Here is a 14567-nt window from a genome sequence, read left to right on the forward strand (position 1 = left end):
ATATGTGCGTGGGTTTATCTCTGGGCTTTCTATTTTGTTCCATTGATCTATATTTCTATCTTTGTGCCAGTACCATACTGTCTTGATGACTGTGGCTTTGTAGTAGAGCCTGAAGTCAGGCAGGTTGATTCCTCCAGTTCCATTCTTCTTCCTCAAGATTGCTTTGGCTATACGAGGTTTCTTATATTTCCATACAAATTGTGAGATGATTTGTTCTAGTTCTGTGAAAAATACCATTGGCAGCTTGATAGGGATTGCATTGAATCTATAGATTGCTTTGGGTAGTATACTCATTTTCACTATATTAATTCTTCCAATCCATGAACACGGTATATTTCTCCATCTGTTTGTGTCCTCTTTGATTTCTTTCATCAGTGTTTCATAGTTTTCTATATATAAGTCTTTTGTTTCTTTAGGTAGATATATTCCTAAGTATTTTATTCTTTTTGTTGCAATGGTGAATGGTATTGTTTCCTTAATTTCTCTTTCTGTTTTCTCATTATTGGAGCATAGGAATGCAAGGGATTTCTGTGTGTTAATTTTATATCCTGCAACTTTACTATATTCATTGATTAACTCTAGTAATTTTCTAGTAGAGTCTTTAGGGTTTTCTATGTAGAGGATCATGTCATCTGCAAACAGTGAGAGTTTTACTTCTTCTTTTCCTATCTGTATTCCTTTTATTTCTTTTTCAGCTCTGATTGCTGTGGCCAAAACTTCCAAAACTATGTTGAATAGTAGTGGTGAAAGTGGGCATCCTTGCCTTGTTCCTGACTTTAGGGGAAATGCTTTCAATTTTTCACCATTGAGGATAATGTTTGCTGTGGGTTTGTCATATATAGCTTTTATTATGTTGAGATATGTTCCTTCTATTCCTGCTTTCTGGAGGGTTTTTATCATAAATGGATGCTGAATTTTGTCAAAGGCTTTTTCTGCATCTATTGAGATAACCATATGGTTTTTTTCTTTCAATTTGTTAATGTGGTGTATTACATTGATTGATTTGCGGATGTTAAAAAAACCTTGCATTCCTGGGATAAAGCCCACTTGGTCATGATGTATGATCTTTTTAATATGATGTTGGATTCTGTTTGCTAGAATTTTATTAAGGATTTTTGCATCTATGTTCATCAGTGATATTGGCCTGTAGTTTTCCTTTTTTGTGACATCTTTGTCTGGTTTTGGAATTAGGGTGATGGTGGCCTGATAGAATGAGTTTGGAAGTTTACCATCTTCTGCAATTTTCTGGAAGAGTTTGAGTAGGATAGGTGTTAGCTCTTCTCTAAATTTTTGGTAGAATTCCGCTGTGAAGCCGTCTGGTCCTGGGCTTTTGTTTGCTGGAAGATTTCTGATTACAGTTTCAATTTCCGTGCTTGTGATGGGTCTGTTAAGATCTTCTATTTCTTCCTGGTTCAGTTTTGGAAAGTTATACTTTTCTAAAAATTTGTCCATTTCTTCCAAGTTGTCCATTTTATTGGCATATAGCTGTTGGTAGTAGTCTCTTATGATCCTTTGTATTTCTGTGGAGTCTGTTGTGATCTCTCCATTTTCATTTCTAATTTTGTTGATCTGATTCTTCTCCCGTTGTTTCTTGATGAGTCTGGCTAATGGCTTGTCAATTTTGTTTATCTTCTCGAAAAACCAGCTTTTAGTTTTGTTGATTTTTGCTATGGTCTCCTTTGTTTCTTTTGCATTTATTTCTGCCCTAATTTTTAAGATTTCTTTCCTTCTACTGACCCTGGGGTTCTTCATTTCTTCCTTCTCTAGTTGCTTTAAGTGTAGAATTAGTTGATTTATTTGATTTTTTTCTTGTTTCTTGAGGTACGCCTGTATTGCTATGAACCTTCTCCTTAGTATTGCTTTTACAGTGTCCCATAGGTTTTGGGTTGTTGTGTTTTCATTTTCATTCGTTTCTATGCATAATTTGATTTCTTTTTTGATTTCTTCTGTGATTCGTTGGTTATTCAGAAGCGTGTTGTTTAGCCTCCATATGTTGGAATTTTTAATAGTTTTTTTCCTGTAATTGAGGTCTAATCTTACTGCATTGTGGTCAGAGAAGATGGCTGGGATGATTTCAATTTTTTTGAATTTACCAAGGCTAGATTTGTGGCCCAGGATATGATCTATCCTGGAGAAAGTTCCATGTGCACTTGAGAAAAAGGTAAAATTGATTGTTTTGGGGTGGAAAGTCCTGTAAATATCAATTAAATCTAATTTGTCTATTGTATCATTTAACGTTTGTGTTTCCTTGTTAATTTTCTGTTTAGTTGATCTATCCATATGCGTGAGTGGAGTATTAAAGTCTCCCACTATTATTGTGTTATTGTTAATTTCTCCTTTCATACTTGTTAGTATTTGCCTTATATATATTGTGGTGCTCCTATGTTGGGTGCATATATAGTTATGATTGTTACGTCTTCTTCTTGGATTGATCCTTTGATCTTTATGTAGTGTCCTTCTTTGTCCCTTTTCACATCCTTTATTTTAAAGTCTATTTTATCTGAAATGAGTATTGCGACTCCTGCTTTCTTTTGGTCTCCGTTTGCATGAAATATGTTTTTCCATCCCTTCACTTTCATCCTGTGTGTGTCCCTAGTTTTGAGGTGGGTCTCTTGTAGACAGCATATATAGGGGTCTTGTTTTTGTATCCACTCAGCAAGCCTTTGTCTTTTGGTTGGGGCGTTCAACCCATTTACATTTAAGGTAATTATTGAAAAGTATGATCCCGTTGCCATTTACTTTGTTGTTTTGAGTTCGTGTTGAAACATCCTTTCTGTGTTTCCTGTTTAGAGAAGATCCTTTAGCATTTGTTGGAGAGCTGGTTTGGTGGTGCTGAATTCCCTCAGCTCTTGCTTGTCTGTAAAGCTTTTGAATTCTCCTTCATATCTGAATGAGATCCTTGCTGGGTACAGTAATCTGGGTTGTAGATTATTCTCTTTCATTACTTTAAGTATGTCCTGCCATTCCCTTCTAGCCTGAAGGGTTTCTATTGAAAGATCAGCTGTTATCCTTATGGGGATCCCCTTGTGTGTTATTTGTTGTTTTTCCCTTGCTGCTTTTAATATTTGTTCTTTGTGATTGATCTTTGTTAATTTGATTAATATGTGTCTTGGGGTGTTTCGCCTTGGGTTTATCCTGTTTGGAACTCTCTGGGTTTCTTGGACTTCTGTGACTATTTCTTTCCTCATTTTAGGGAAATTTTCAACTATTACCTCCTCGAGTATTTTTTCATGGCCTTTCCTTTTATCTTCTTCGTCTGGGACTCCTATGATTCGAATGTTGGGGCGTTTCATATTGTCCCAGAGGTCCCGGAGGTTTTCCTCATTTCTTTTGATTCTTTTTTCTTTTTTCCTCTCTGCTTCGTTTATTTCCATCATTCTATCTTCTACCTCACTTATCCTATCTTCTGCCTCCGTTATTCTACTGTTGGTTCCCTCCAGAGTGTCTTTTATCTCCTTTATTTCATTATTCATTCTATATTGACTCCTTTTTATTTCTTCTAAGTCCTTGATAAACATTTCTTGCATCTTCTCAATCCTTGTCTCCAGGCTATTTATCTGTAACTCCATTTTGTTTCAAGATTTTGGACCATTTTTATTATCATTATTCTAAATTCTTTTTCAGATAGATTCCCTATCTCCTCCTCTTTTGTTTGGTTTTGTGGGTATTTCTCATTTTCCTTTACTTGCTGAGTATTTCTCTGCCTTTTCATCTTGTTTAGATTGCTGTGTTAGGCGTGGCCCTTCTGTATTCTGGTAGTATGAAGTTCCTCTTCATTGTGGAGGTTCCTCACTGTGGTTGGGGTTGGACAGGTGGCTTGTCAAGGCTTCCTGGTTGGGGGAGCTTGTGTCGGTGTTCTGGTGGGTGGAGCTGGATTTCTGCTCTCTAGAGTGCAATGGAGTGACCAGTATTAATTTTTGAGATGTCTATGGATTTGGTGTGCCTCTGGGCAGCCTGTATATTGATGCTCAGGGCTATGTTCCTGTGTTGCTGGAGAATTTGCGTGGTATGTCTTGCTCTGGAACTTGTTGGCTCTTGGGTGGAGCTTGGTTTCAGTGTATATGTGGAGGCTATTGGATGGTCTCTTATTAATTAATGTTTCGCCTGGCTTTCAGTCTTATTCTTGCAGTAGCCTCAAGACTTCTCCTTCCATACAGCATCAATAATAAAACTTTTAGGTTAATGGTGAAAAGATTCTCCACAGTGAGGGATACCCAGAAAGGTTCACTGAGTTACATGGAGAGATGAGGGGGGGGGGGGGTTGAGGTGACCAGGAGGGGAAGAGGGGAATTCAAATGTGGAGAGAGCAATCTAGCCAGTAAGCACTTCCCTCTGTGCTTTCCACAGTCTGGAACCCTCAGAGTGGTTCACAGAGATACATAGAGAGGGGGGAGGAAGGTAATAGAGGTGAGCATGAGTAGAAAGGGAGGAATCAAGAGGGGAGAAAGAGATCTGGGCAGTATCCTGTTCCTGAAGTGTTCTCCGGTACCCAGAACACCCTCAGAGATTCACAGAATTGGGTTGAGAAGAGAAGGAGGAGGGTGGGAGATAGAGGTTCCCTGGGGGAGAAGAAAGAGCATCAATAGGGGGAGAGAGTAATCAGGCCAGTGATCACACTCCTGAGTAAAAATGGGTCCTAAAGATTGGGTTCTTAAATGTATAAAATTGATATCAAATATGTAAAACAAAGATTAAAAATCTAGAGTAGAGGTTAGACTCTTATAAAACTTACAATATAAAAAAAAAAGAAAAAGGAAACAGTGTAAAAAGAAAAAAAACAGTAAAACAGTAAAACAGTAAAAAAAAAAAAGAAACAGTAAAAAAAGTAAAACAGGAAAAAAACAGTAAAAAAAGAAAACACAAAAGGTGTAAAATATATGTATGCAGTTTGCTTCAAAAATAGGGTTTTTTTTTTTGCAAGTTAATAGTGGGTTATGAAAATGAAAGTTAAAGGTGTAATAGAGGACTTGAAGAAAAAGGAAAGAAGAGAAAAAAAATTTTTTTTAATTAAAAAAAATAATAATAATAGTAAAAAATATATATATCCCGGACTTCCTCTGGAGCTGTTGTGAGCAGTGTGGGGTCTGCTCAGTTTCAGATAGATCCTTGTTCCTGATTATACTTTTCAAGATCTATAGGTCCTTTTCAATGCAGTCGGTATTAACTACAGGGATTTTAATCTGTTGGCCTGTCACTTCCAAAGCGCTTCCCTCTGTTTATTTGGCTTCTGTTTGGAGGTCTCTTCAGTATCTCATTTCCGCCCTGCAACAAAGGGGTGGAGGTGGTCTCTTTAGGTTCGCTTGTTCAATCGTGCTGTGGGGAGGAAGGAACACTGCAAACCTGGCGTGTGTGTGGTGAGCTCGCAGTGTCTCGGCCGCACTGGGTTCGCCCCCGCTCACGGCGTGTGTGCTTTCCCCGTCTACCCTGCTCAGGCTTCAGGTTACTCGGCCGGGGAGCGGGCCCTGAGATGCGTGCACTTCCCAGGTCTAATCCACTCAGGTTCAGGCTCCCGGTTACTCCACAAAGGCGCAGACTCGGTTTCACCCGCGGCTTGTGCCGTTCCCGGTCAGAGCTGCCCAGGCGGCCAGGAGTTTGGCGAGTGCACTCTCCCCTGTTGGGGCGGTGCGGCTTATCACCTCCCTGGTCCCCGCCTCGGTTTACGGGCGCGCCCGGCTCCGGTGTGCTTTGTGTCGGTTCTGGGGAGCTGGTCTCTGGCTGCGACCCTCCCGGCGGCTGTCGACCCTCCGGGATCTCAGGCAGTCTTTGCTTAGAAACTAGGAGCCTGTTTGCAGTTTGGTAGGGGGTGCCCTCTCTGGGGCCAAGTTTGCCCCTTTCCCGCTCTGGCGGGCCCCGCCTGCCCGCTGTGTCCGGCGGGGGATGGGGCGGTCCGCAGCCGGCTAGCTCTCCTCTGGTATCGCTCAGTCCTTTGTTCTGTGAGCGGGCCGGCAGTGCCTTAGAGTTGGGCTTTTCGCGGGATAGTTCTCTCTCTCTGGCTGTCCCACAGTTTAGGTTACTATCTCACGTTAGCTCCCTCAGATTGCCCTCGGGGCACTCGGGCTCGGTCCTTACCCTAGGCAATGCCGCCCGCTCCTCTCCGTTCAGCCCCCACTTGCTGGTGGCGGATGATGCGAGCGTCTGGGGTTCTTTGCTGGGAGTTGCTTTAGGCACGTAATCTGTGGGTTTTATTTATTTTTTCCTCCCAGTTACGTTGCCCTCCGACATAAGAAATCTTCCCCCACACCCGCCGGTGAGAGGGTTTCCTGGTGCTTGGAAATTCCTCCTCTTTTACGACTCCCTCCCCGGGACGGGTCTCCGTCCCTAACTCTTTTGTCTCTCTTTTTATCTTTTATAATTTCTCCTACCTCTTTTGAAGATAATGCGCTGTCTTTGTGGAAGCCCGACGTCCTCTGCCAGCCTTCAGAAGTAGTTTTGTGAAGTTTGCTCAGCGTTCAGATGTTCTTTCGATAAATTTGTGGAGGAGAGAGTGGTCTCCCCGTCCTATTCCTCCGCCATCTTAGCCCCGCCTGAGTACCATCTTTTAATTGAAGTTTTAGTTGATTTACAGTGTTGTTTTAATTTCAAGTCTACAGCAGAGTGATTCAGTTATAAATACATATATATTTTTATTGAGATTGTTTTCCCTTATAGGTCATTACATAATATTGAGTATAGTTCCCTGTGCTATACAGTAGGACTTTGTTGTTTGTATCTTTTATCTTCTATATGAAGTAGTGTGAATATGTAAATCCCAAACTTCTAATTTATCCCCCCTGCCTTTTCCCCTTTGGTAACTATAAATTTGTTTTCTATGTCTGTGTGTCTATTTCCGATTCATATAGAAGTTCATTTGTATTATTTTTTTGTAGAGTCCACATATAAGTGATATCATATATTTATCTTTCTCTGACTTATTTCGCTTAGTATGATAATCTCTAGGTCCATTCATGTCATTGCAAATGGCATTATTTCATTCTTTGTTTGTCTGAATTTGTATATGAATCTGCCTGCCAATGCAGGGGATGCAGGTCTGTGGGTTCGATCCCTGAATAGGGAAGATACTCTGGAGAAGGAAATGGCAGCTCACTCTAGTACTCTTGCCGGGGAAATCCCATGGACAGAGGAGCCTGGTGGGCTACAGTCTATGGTGGTGTAAGAGCCGGGCACGACTTAAGTGACTAAACCACCACCACATGTATACATACACACCAATTTTTCTTTATCCATTCATCTGGAATTTTGTCTTACAGAAACACCACAGGTGAGTGATAAATATCAAAATGTGTGTGCTTTGTAAGTGTGGGCCCTTTAGTGGAGGAACCACATTACCAAGAACTCTATAACTAAGTCTTAAAAGACAAAAGTCAGGAAGGATTCAAGGAGAGAACCTAGTCTGAGCCCTTATTTTCTCCTCTCAGCATCTATGTTCCGGGGAGCTTCTGGCAACTCCAGGTGAGGACATCTATGTGAGAAGATCAGTAACTATGAAGGTATGCTGCATATAATACATGCATACATACATATATAAATATACATATATATATATATATACACGAAAGTAAAAGTCAGCCGGGTCTGACTCTTTGCAACCCCATGGACTGTATAATCTATGGAATTCTCCAGGCTAGGATACTGGAGTGGGTAGCCTTTCCCTTCTTCAGGGGATCTTCCCAACCCAGGTATCAAACCCAGGTCTCCTGCATTGCAGGGCAGATTCTTTACCAACTGAGCCACAAGGGAAGCCATACACACACACACACACACACACACACATACATATATATATATATATACATTCTATCATAAAGAGAAATCTTAGGCAGGGAACATCGACTGTTCACCATCAGAGGAGAGAAAAAGGTAAGACACAGACACAGGAAGCATCTAGAGAGCAGAGTAAGAGGGAACTTAAGACTCATCCTATTAGATGCTCCTCTCTTCCTGTTCCAAATATTGTGTCTTTGCTCTGTTCCTATGAGCTTGGGTATGGTCCTCTTAACACTAGGCTGTCTCCCAACACAGAGATTCTTACATCATGTACTTGTGGAGCCTGCTGTTGTATAGCTGATAGACCACTCTAGGCCTGGCGAGATTAAACTCTATTGTTTTGTTCTTCTATTTCAGGGGTTGACAAACTGCCTGTGAAGGGTCAGACAATAAATATTTTAGGCTTTGTGAACCATAGGTCTCTGTCACAATGACCCAAGTCTGCCCTTGTAGCATGCAGGCACCTGTAGACAATAGGTAAATGACCAGATGTGACTGATTCAATGAAACGGCTTTTCTAAAAACAGATGCGGGGCTGGATTTGGCCCACACAGTTTGTGGCCTGGATTTGGTCACAGTTTGTCAACTCCTGTTCTATAGGAGAATGTGAAAACAGCTCATTATACTTAAGTCTGCAGCTTCTTGCAGCTTCTTCTTCTTGGAAACATGCTTGAAATCAGCTGATGGATATATTAAGAGACCTAGGAGTATCACCTGTATGTCTCCCTGCTCAGAGGAGGCACAAATAGTTGATGACAGAATTCCTACCCACTGGACCAGTCCTTAAAATTTGTTTGCATTTTATTTTTATTTATATTAGAGTATGGAGAAGGCAATGGCACCCCACTCCAGTACTCTTGCCTGGAAAATCCCATGGACGGAGGAGCCTGGTGGGCTACAGTCCACGGGGTCGCTAGGAGTCGGACACGACTGAGCAATTTCACTTTCACTTTCCACTTTCATGTATTGGAGAAGGAAATGGCAACCCACTCCAGTGTTCTTGCCTGGAGAATCCCAGGGATGGGAGAGCCCGGTGGGCTGCCGTCTATGGGGTCGCACTGAGTCGGACACGACTGAAGCGACTTAGCAGCAGCAGCAGCATAGTTGATTAACAATGTTGTGTTAGTTTCAGGTATACAGCAACGTGATTCAGTTACACATATATCTATTCTCTTTCAGACTCTCCCCATACAGGTTTTTACATAATACTGAATATAATCCCCTGCGCTATTCAGTAGGACCTTCTTCACTATCTGTTTTATATATAGCAGTGTGTATATGTTAATTCCAAACTCCAGTTTATGTATTTATTTAACATTCCCCCTTTCCCATTTTGTATACATACATATCTACTTTTTATCAGATTCTTTTCCCTTAGAGATTATTACATAATATTGAGTATAGTTCCCTGTGCTATACAGTAGATTCATGTTGGTTATCTCTTTTATATAAAGTAGTATGTATATATCAATCCCAAACTCTTAATTTATCCTTCCCGCCCTCTCTCCCATAACCTGTATGTCTGTGGGATTATTTGTTTTGTATGTAAAAGTTCATTTGTATAATTTTCTTTTAGAACCTCCATATAAATATCATGGGATATTTGTCTAACTCTGGCTTATTGAGTATGATAATCTCTGCATGCATCCATGTTGCTGCAAATGGCATTATTTCATTCTTTTTTACAGCTGAGTATTAATTCCATTGTGTGTGTATGTACACACACATATACCATATCTTCCTTATCCATTCATCAGTGACAGATGATGGACATCTAGGTTGCTTCGATGTCTTGGCTGCTGTAAATAGTGCTGCTATGAACACTGCCGTGCATGTATCTTTTCAAATTATGGTTTTCTCTGGATACATGCCTGGGAGTGGGATAGCTGGATCATGTGGTAACAGTCGTTTTAGTTTTTTTTTTATTTTTTATAAATGTATTTATTTTAGTTGGGGGCTAATTACTTTACAATATTGTAGTGGTTTTTGCCATACATTGACATGAATCAGCCCTGGGTTTACATGTGTTCCCCATCCTGAACTCCCCTCCCACCTCCTTCCCCATCCCATCCCTCTGGGTCATCCCAGTGCACCAGCCCTGAGCATTTGTCTCATGCATCGAACCTGGAATGGTGTTCTGTTTCCCATATGATAATATACATGTTTCAATGCTATTCTCCCAGAACGTCCCATCCTCACCTTCTCCCTCAGAGTCCATAAGACTGTTCTATGTGTCTGTGTCTCTTATTCTGTTTTGCATATAGGGTTATCGTTACCATCTTTCAAATTCCATATATATGCATTAGTATACTGTATTGGTGTTTTTCTTTCTGCCTTACTTCACTCTGTATAACGGGCTCCAGTTTCATCCATCTCAATAGAACTGATTCAAATGTATTCTTTTTAATGGCTGAGTAATATTCCATTGTGTATATGTACCACAGCTTCCTTATCCATTCGTCTCCTGATGGACATCTAGGTTGCTTCCATGTCCTGGCTATTGTAAACAGTGCTGCGATGAACATTGGGGTACACGCGTCTCTTTCAATTCTGGTTTCCTCAGTGTGTATGCCCAGCAGTGGGATTGCTGGGTCATATGGTGGTTCTATTCCCAGTTTTTTAAGGAATCTCCACACTGTTCTCCATAGTGGCTGTACTAGTTTGCATTCCCACCAACAGTGTAAGAGGGTTCCCTTTTCTGCACACCCTCTCCAGCATTTATTGCTTGTAGACTTTTGGATAGCAGCCATTCTGACTGGCGTGAAATGGTACCTCATTGTGGTTTTGATTTGCATTTCTCTAATAATGAGTGATGTTGAACATCTTTTCATGTGTTTGTTAGCCGTCTGTATGTCTTCTTTGGAGAAATGTCTGTTTAGTTCTTTGGCCCATTTCTTGATTGGGTCGTTTATTTTTCTAGAATTCAGCTGCAGGAGTTGCTTGTATATTTTTGAGATTAATTGTTTGTCTGTTGCTTCGTTTGCTATTATGTTCTCCCACTCTGAAGGCTGTCTTTTCACCTTGCTTATAGTTTCCTTTGTTGTGCCAAAGCTTTTAATTTTAATTAGGTCCCATTTGTTTATTTTTGCTTTTATTTCCAATATTCTGGGAGGTGGGTCATGGAGGATCCTGCTGTGATTTATGTCGCAGAGTGTTTTGCCAAATTATGGTCTTCTCTGGATACGTGCCTGGGAGTGGGATAGCTGGATCATGTGGTAACAGTCGTTTTAGTTTTTTAAGGAACATCCACAGTGGCTGAACCAGTTTACATTCCTACCAAATGAAAGGAGCACTTTTAATGTAAGGCGTACATGTGAGCGTGCTGAGCAGGGAGAGACACTTGTTAAGCAGGTTTCTGTGATGCAGGCTTCTTAAAGTTCTGCAGTGATCAAGGAATTATAAAATTATAACAGGGGAATAGAATATTATTTCAGTATTTTCACCCCAAATTTATATTTTTGGTAGTGGGAGTACCAAATAGTGCAATGAAGATAAATAGGATTGAAGAGCGCAGAGCAATGAGGGTTATAGTTTGGGCAGTGGGGTTTCTTTTAAGATCTGGCTCAGCCTGTCCCCTTCTTTATGATCCATTGCTGACCATTCCCCTTTGGCATTTGTGTTAACAGAAACACCACAGGTGAGTGATAAGTATCAAACCATGTGTACTTTGAAAATGTGAGCCCCTTATTGCAGGAACCACATTACCAAAAACTCTGTAAATCTTAAAAGACAAAAGTCAGGAAGGATTCAAAGGAAAAACCTGGTCTAAGCACTTATTTTCTCCTCCCAGCACCTACGTTCTGGGAGCTCCTGACTGCCTTCAAGTGAGGACATCTACAGAACAAGATCATTGGCTATGAAGGTATGCTGCATATATATTCTGTTGTAGAAAAAAAACTTAGGGAAAGAAGATCAATTGTTCACCATCAGAGGAGAGAAAAAGGTAAGACACAGACATAAGAAGCAGCATCTAGAGAGCAGAGTAAGAAAGAACTTAAGACTCGTCCTATTTGATGCTTTTCTCTTCCTGTTCCTAATATTGTTTCTTTGCTCTGTTCCTATGAGCTTGGGTATGGTCCTCTTAACACTAGGCTGTCTCCCAACACAGAGGTTCTCACTTCATATACTCATGGAGCCTGCTGCTGTATAGCTGATAGGCCACTCTAGGCCTGGTGAGATTAGACTCTATTGGTTTGTTCTTCTATTTCAGGGACTGGCAAACTTTTACTGTCAAGGGTCAGACAATACATATTTTAGGCTTTGTGAGCCATACAGTCTCTGTCACAATGACCCAGCTCTGCCCTTGTAGCATGAAGGCAACCGTAGAGAGTAAGTAAATGATCAGGTGTGACTGATTCAGTGAAACTGCTTTTCCAAAAACAGATAAGGGGGCCGGAACTGGCCCACAGGTCAGTTTATCAACTCCTGTTCATAGAAAAAGGTGAAACTAGGTCATTATACTTAAAGCTTTCTTACTGCAGTTTATTACTTCTGGAAACATGCTTGAGATAGTTGATGGGGAGTATGAAGACACACAGGAGTATCACCTGTATGTCTCCCTGCTCAGGGAAGGTGCTAGTATAGTAGTTGATGGAGTTCCTTCCAACTGGGCCAGTCCTTAAATGTTTTTCTTAGATTTAATTTTTTATTTTATATGAGAGTATAGTTGATTTACAATGTTGTGTTAGTTTCAAGTGTACAACACAATGATTCAGTTACACATATACATGTATCTGTCTTTTTCAGATTATTTTCCCATATAGTTTATATGTCATAATATTGAATATGGTTCCCTGGGCTATTCAGTATAACCTTTCTGGTTATCTAATATATATATTAGTAGTGTGTATATGTTAAACCCAAACTCCAAATTTATCCGCTCCCTTTCCCATTTGGTCACCATACATTTATTTTCTGTCTGTGGGTCTATTTCTGTTTTGTATATAAGTTCATTTATATCATTTTTTGAATCCCTGAATATGTGATATAATATTTCTCTTTCTCTGGCTTATTTCACTTACCTCTCTATGTGTAAACATGCTGCAAATGGCTGAGTAATATTCTATTGTGTGTGTACACACACACACACAGATACACCACATGTTCTTTACCCGTGCATCAGTGACCACTGATGGACATTTAGGTTGCTTCCATGTCTTGTATATTGTAAATAGTGCTATGTTCAGTGGGGTGCATGTATTTTTTAAAATTACAATTTTCTTCAGATACATGCCCACAGTGGGATTGTTTGGTCATATGGTAACACTCCTTTTTAGTTTTTTAAGGAAACTCCATACTGTTCTTCACAGTGGCTGTACCAGTTTACATTCCCCCCAACTGAAAGGAGCACTTTTAAGGGAAGGCATACTTGTGAGTGTTCTGAGCAAGGAGAGAACAGGTTTTGGAAACACCTGGTTAAACAGGTTTCTATGAGGTAGGCTTCCCAGAATTCTGCAATGATCAAGGAATTATAAAATTATAAGAGGGGAATAGAATGTTATTTTATTCAGTATAGTCACCCCAAATTTCTGTTTTCAGTAGGGGGAGTACCAAATAGTGCCTTGAAGATAATTAGGATTGAAGGGGCAAGGGCATTAAGGGTTAAGAATTGGGCAGTGGTGTGCCATTTAAGGTCTGGCTCAGCCTGTCCCCTTCTTCATGGTCCGTTATTGACCATTCCCCTATGAATTTTGTCTTACAGGAACATCACAGGTGAGTGATAAGTATCAAACAAAGCATGTGCACTTTGAAAATGTGGGCCCCTTATTGAAGAAACAGCATTACCAAGAAGTCTACAACTAAGTCTTAAAAGACAACAGTCAGGAAGGACTCAAAGGGAAAACCTAGTCTGAGCCCTTATTTTCGCCTCCCACCACCTACATTTTGGAAGCTTCTGACTGCCTTCAAGTGAGGACATCTATAGGAAAAGATCATCAGCTATGAACGTATGATGCATATATATATTCTATTGTAGGAAAAAGCTTAAGTAAAGAAGATTGGGTTTTTGCCATCAAAGCAAAGAAAAAGGTAAGACACAGACTCGAGAAACATCTAGAGAGCAGAGTAAGAAAGAACTTAAGACTGATCCTGTTAGATGCGTCTCTCTTCATGTTTCAAATCATGTTTCAAATATTGTTTCTGTGCTCTGTTCCTATGAGCTCGGGTACGGCCCCCCTGACACTAGGCTGAGTCTCACGACTCAGATGTGCTCACATCATGTACTCGTGGAGCCTGCCGTTGGATAACTGACAGACCACTGTAGGCCTGGCAAGATTAGACTCTACTGGTTTGTTCTACTTCAGGGGTTGACAAAGTTTTCCTGTGAAAGGTCAGACAATAAATATTTTCGGATCTGTGAGCCACAATGTCACAGTGACCCAACTCTGCCGTTGCAGGATGAAGGCAGCTACAGACAATAGTTAAATGATAAGGTGTGGCTGATTCAATGAAACTGCTTTTATAAAATATAGGGGGCTGGATTTGACCCACAGGTCACAGTTTGTCAACCCCTGTTCATAGAAAAAGATGAAACTAGGTCATCCTGCTTGAGGCTACAGCTTATTATTCCTGGAAACATGCTTGAGATCAGTTGATGGGGATGGATGAAGAGACCTAGGAGTATCACCTGTGTGTCTCCCTGCTCAGGGAAGGTGCTAGTAGTTAACGACAGAATTCCTACACTCTGGAGCAGTCCTTATAGTCTTTTTCATTTCAATTTTTATTTTAGGGTATAAAATTTATAAAATGTTTATTTTATAGTTGATTTACAATGTTGTGTTTCAGGTGTACAGCAGAGTGATTCA

At 40.5% G+C, this 14567-nt stretch overlaps 1 protein-coding gene and 1 long non-coding RNA gene across 42 annotated transcripts in view; one reads left to right on the plus strand and one right to left on the minus strand.

Annotated features, from left to right (window-relative positions):
- PPP2R2B (protein phosphatase 2 regulatory subunit Bbeta) overlaps nucleotides 1–14567 on the minus strand; it is a 764919-nt gene that overhangs the window by 10798 nt on the left and 739554 nt on the right. The window lies entirely within an intron of this gene.
- Nucleotides 1–14567, plus strand: part of LOC145511548 (uncharacterized) — a 34781-nt gene that overhangs the window by 6157 nt on the left and 14057 nt on the right. Inside the window, exons 2-4 of the long non-coding RNA XR_014057937.1 lie at nucleotides 7416–7487; nucleotides 11555–11626; nucleotides 13739–13791. This is a non-coding gene — a long non-coding RNA (uncharacterized LOC145511548). The remainder of the gene's footprint in view (nucleotides 1–7415; nucleotides 7488–11554; nucleotides 11627–13738; nucleotides 13792–14567) is intronic.

This window comes from Giraffa tippelskirchi, chromosome 6 (genome assembly GCF_054371585.1).
Source record: "Giraffa tippelskirchi isolate mGirTip1 chromosome 6, T2T-mGirTip1v1.2.pri, whole genome shotgun sequence".
NCBI classification, from domain to species: Eukaryota; Metazoa; Chordata; class Mammalia; order Artiodactyla; family Giraffidae; genus Giraffa; species Giraffa tippelskirchi.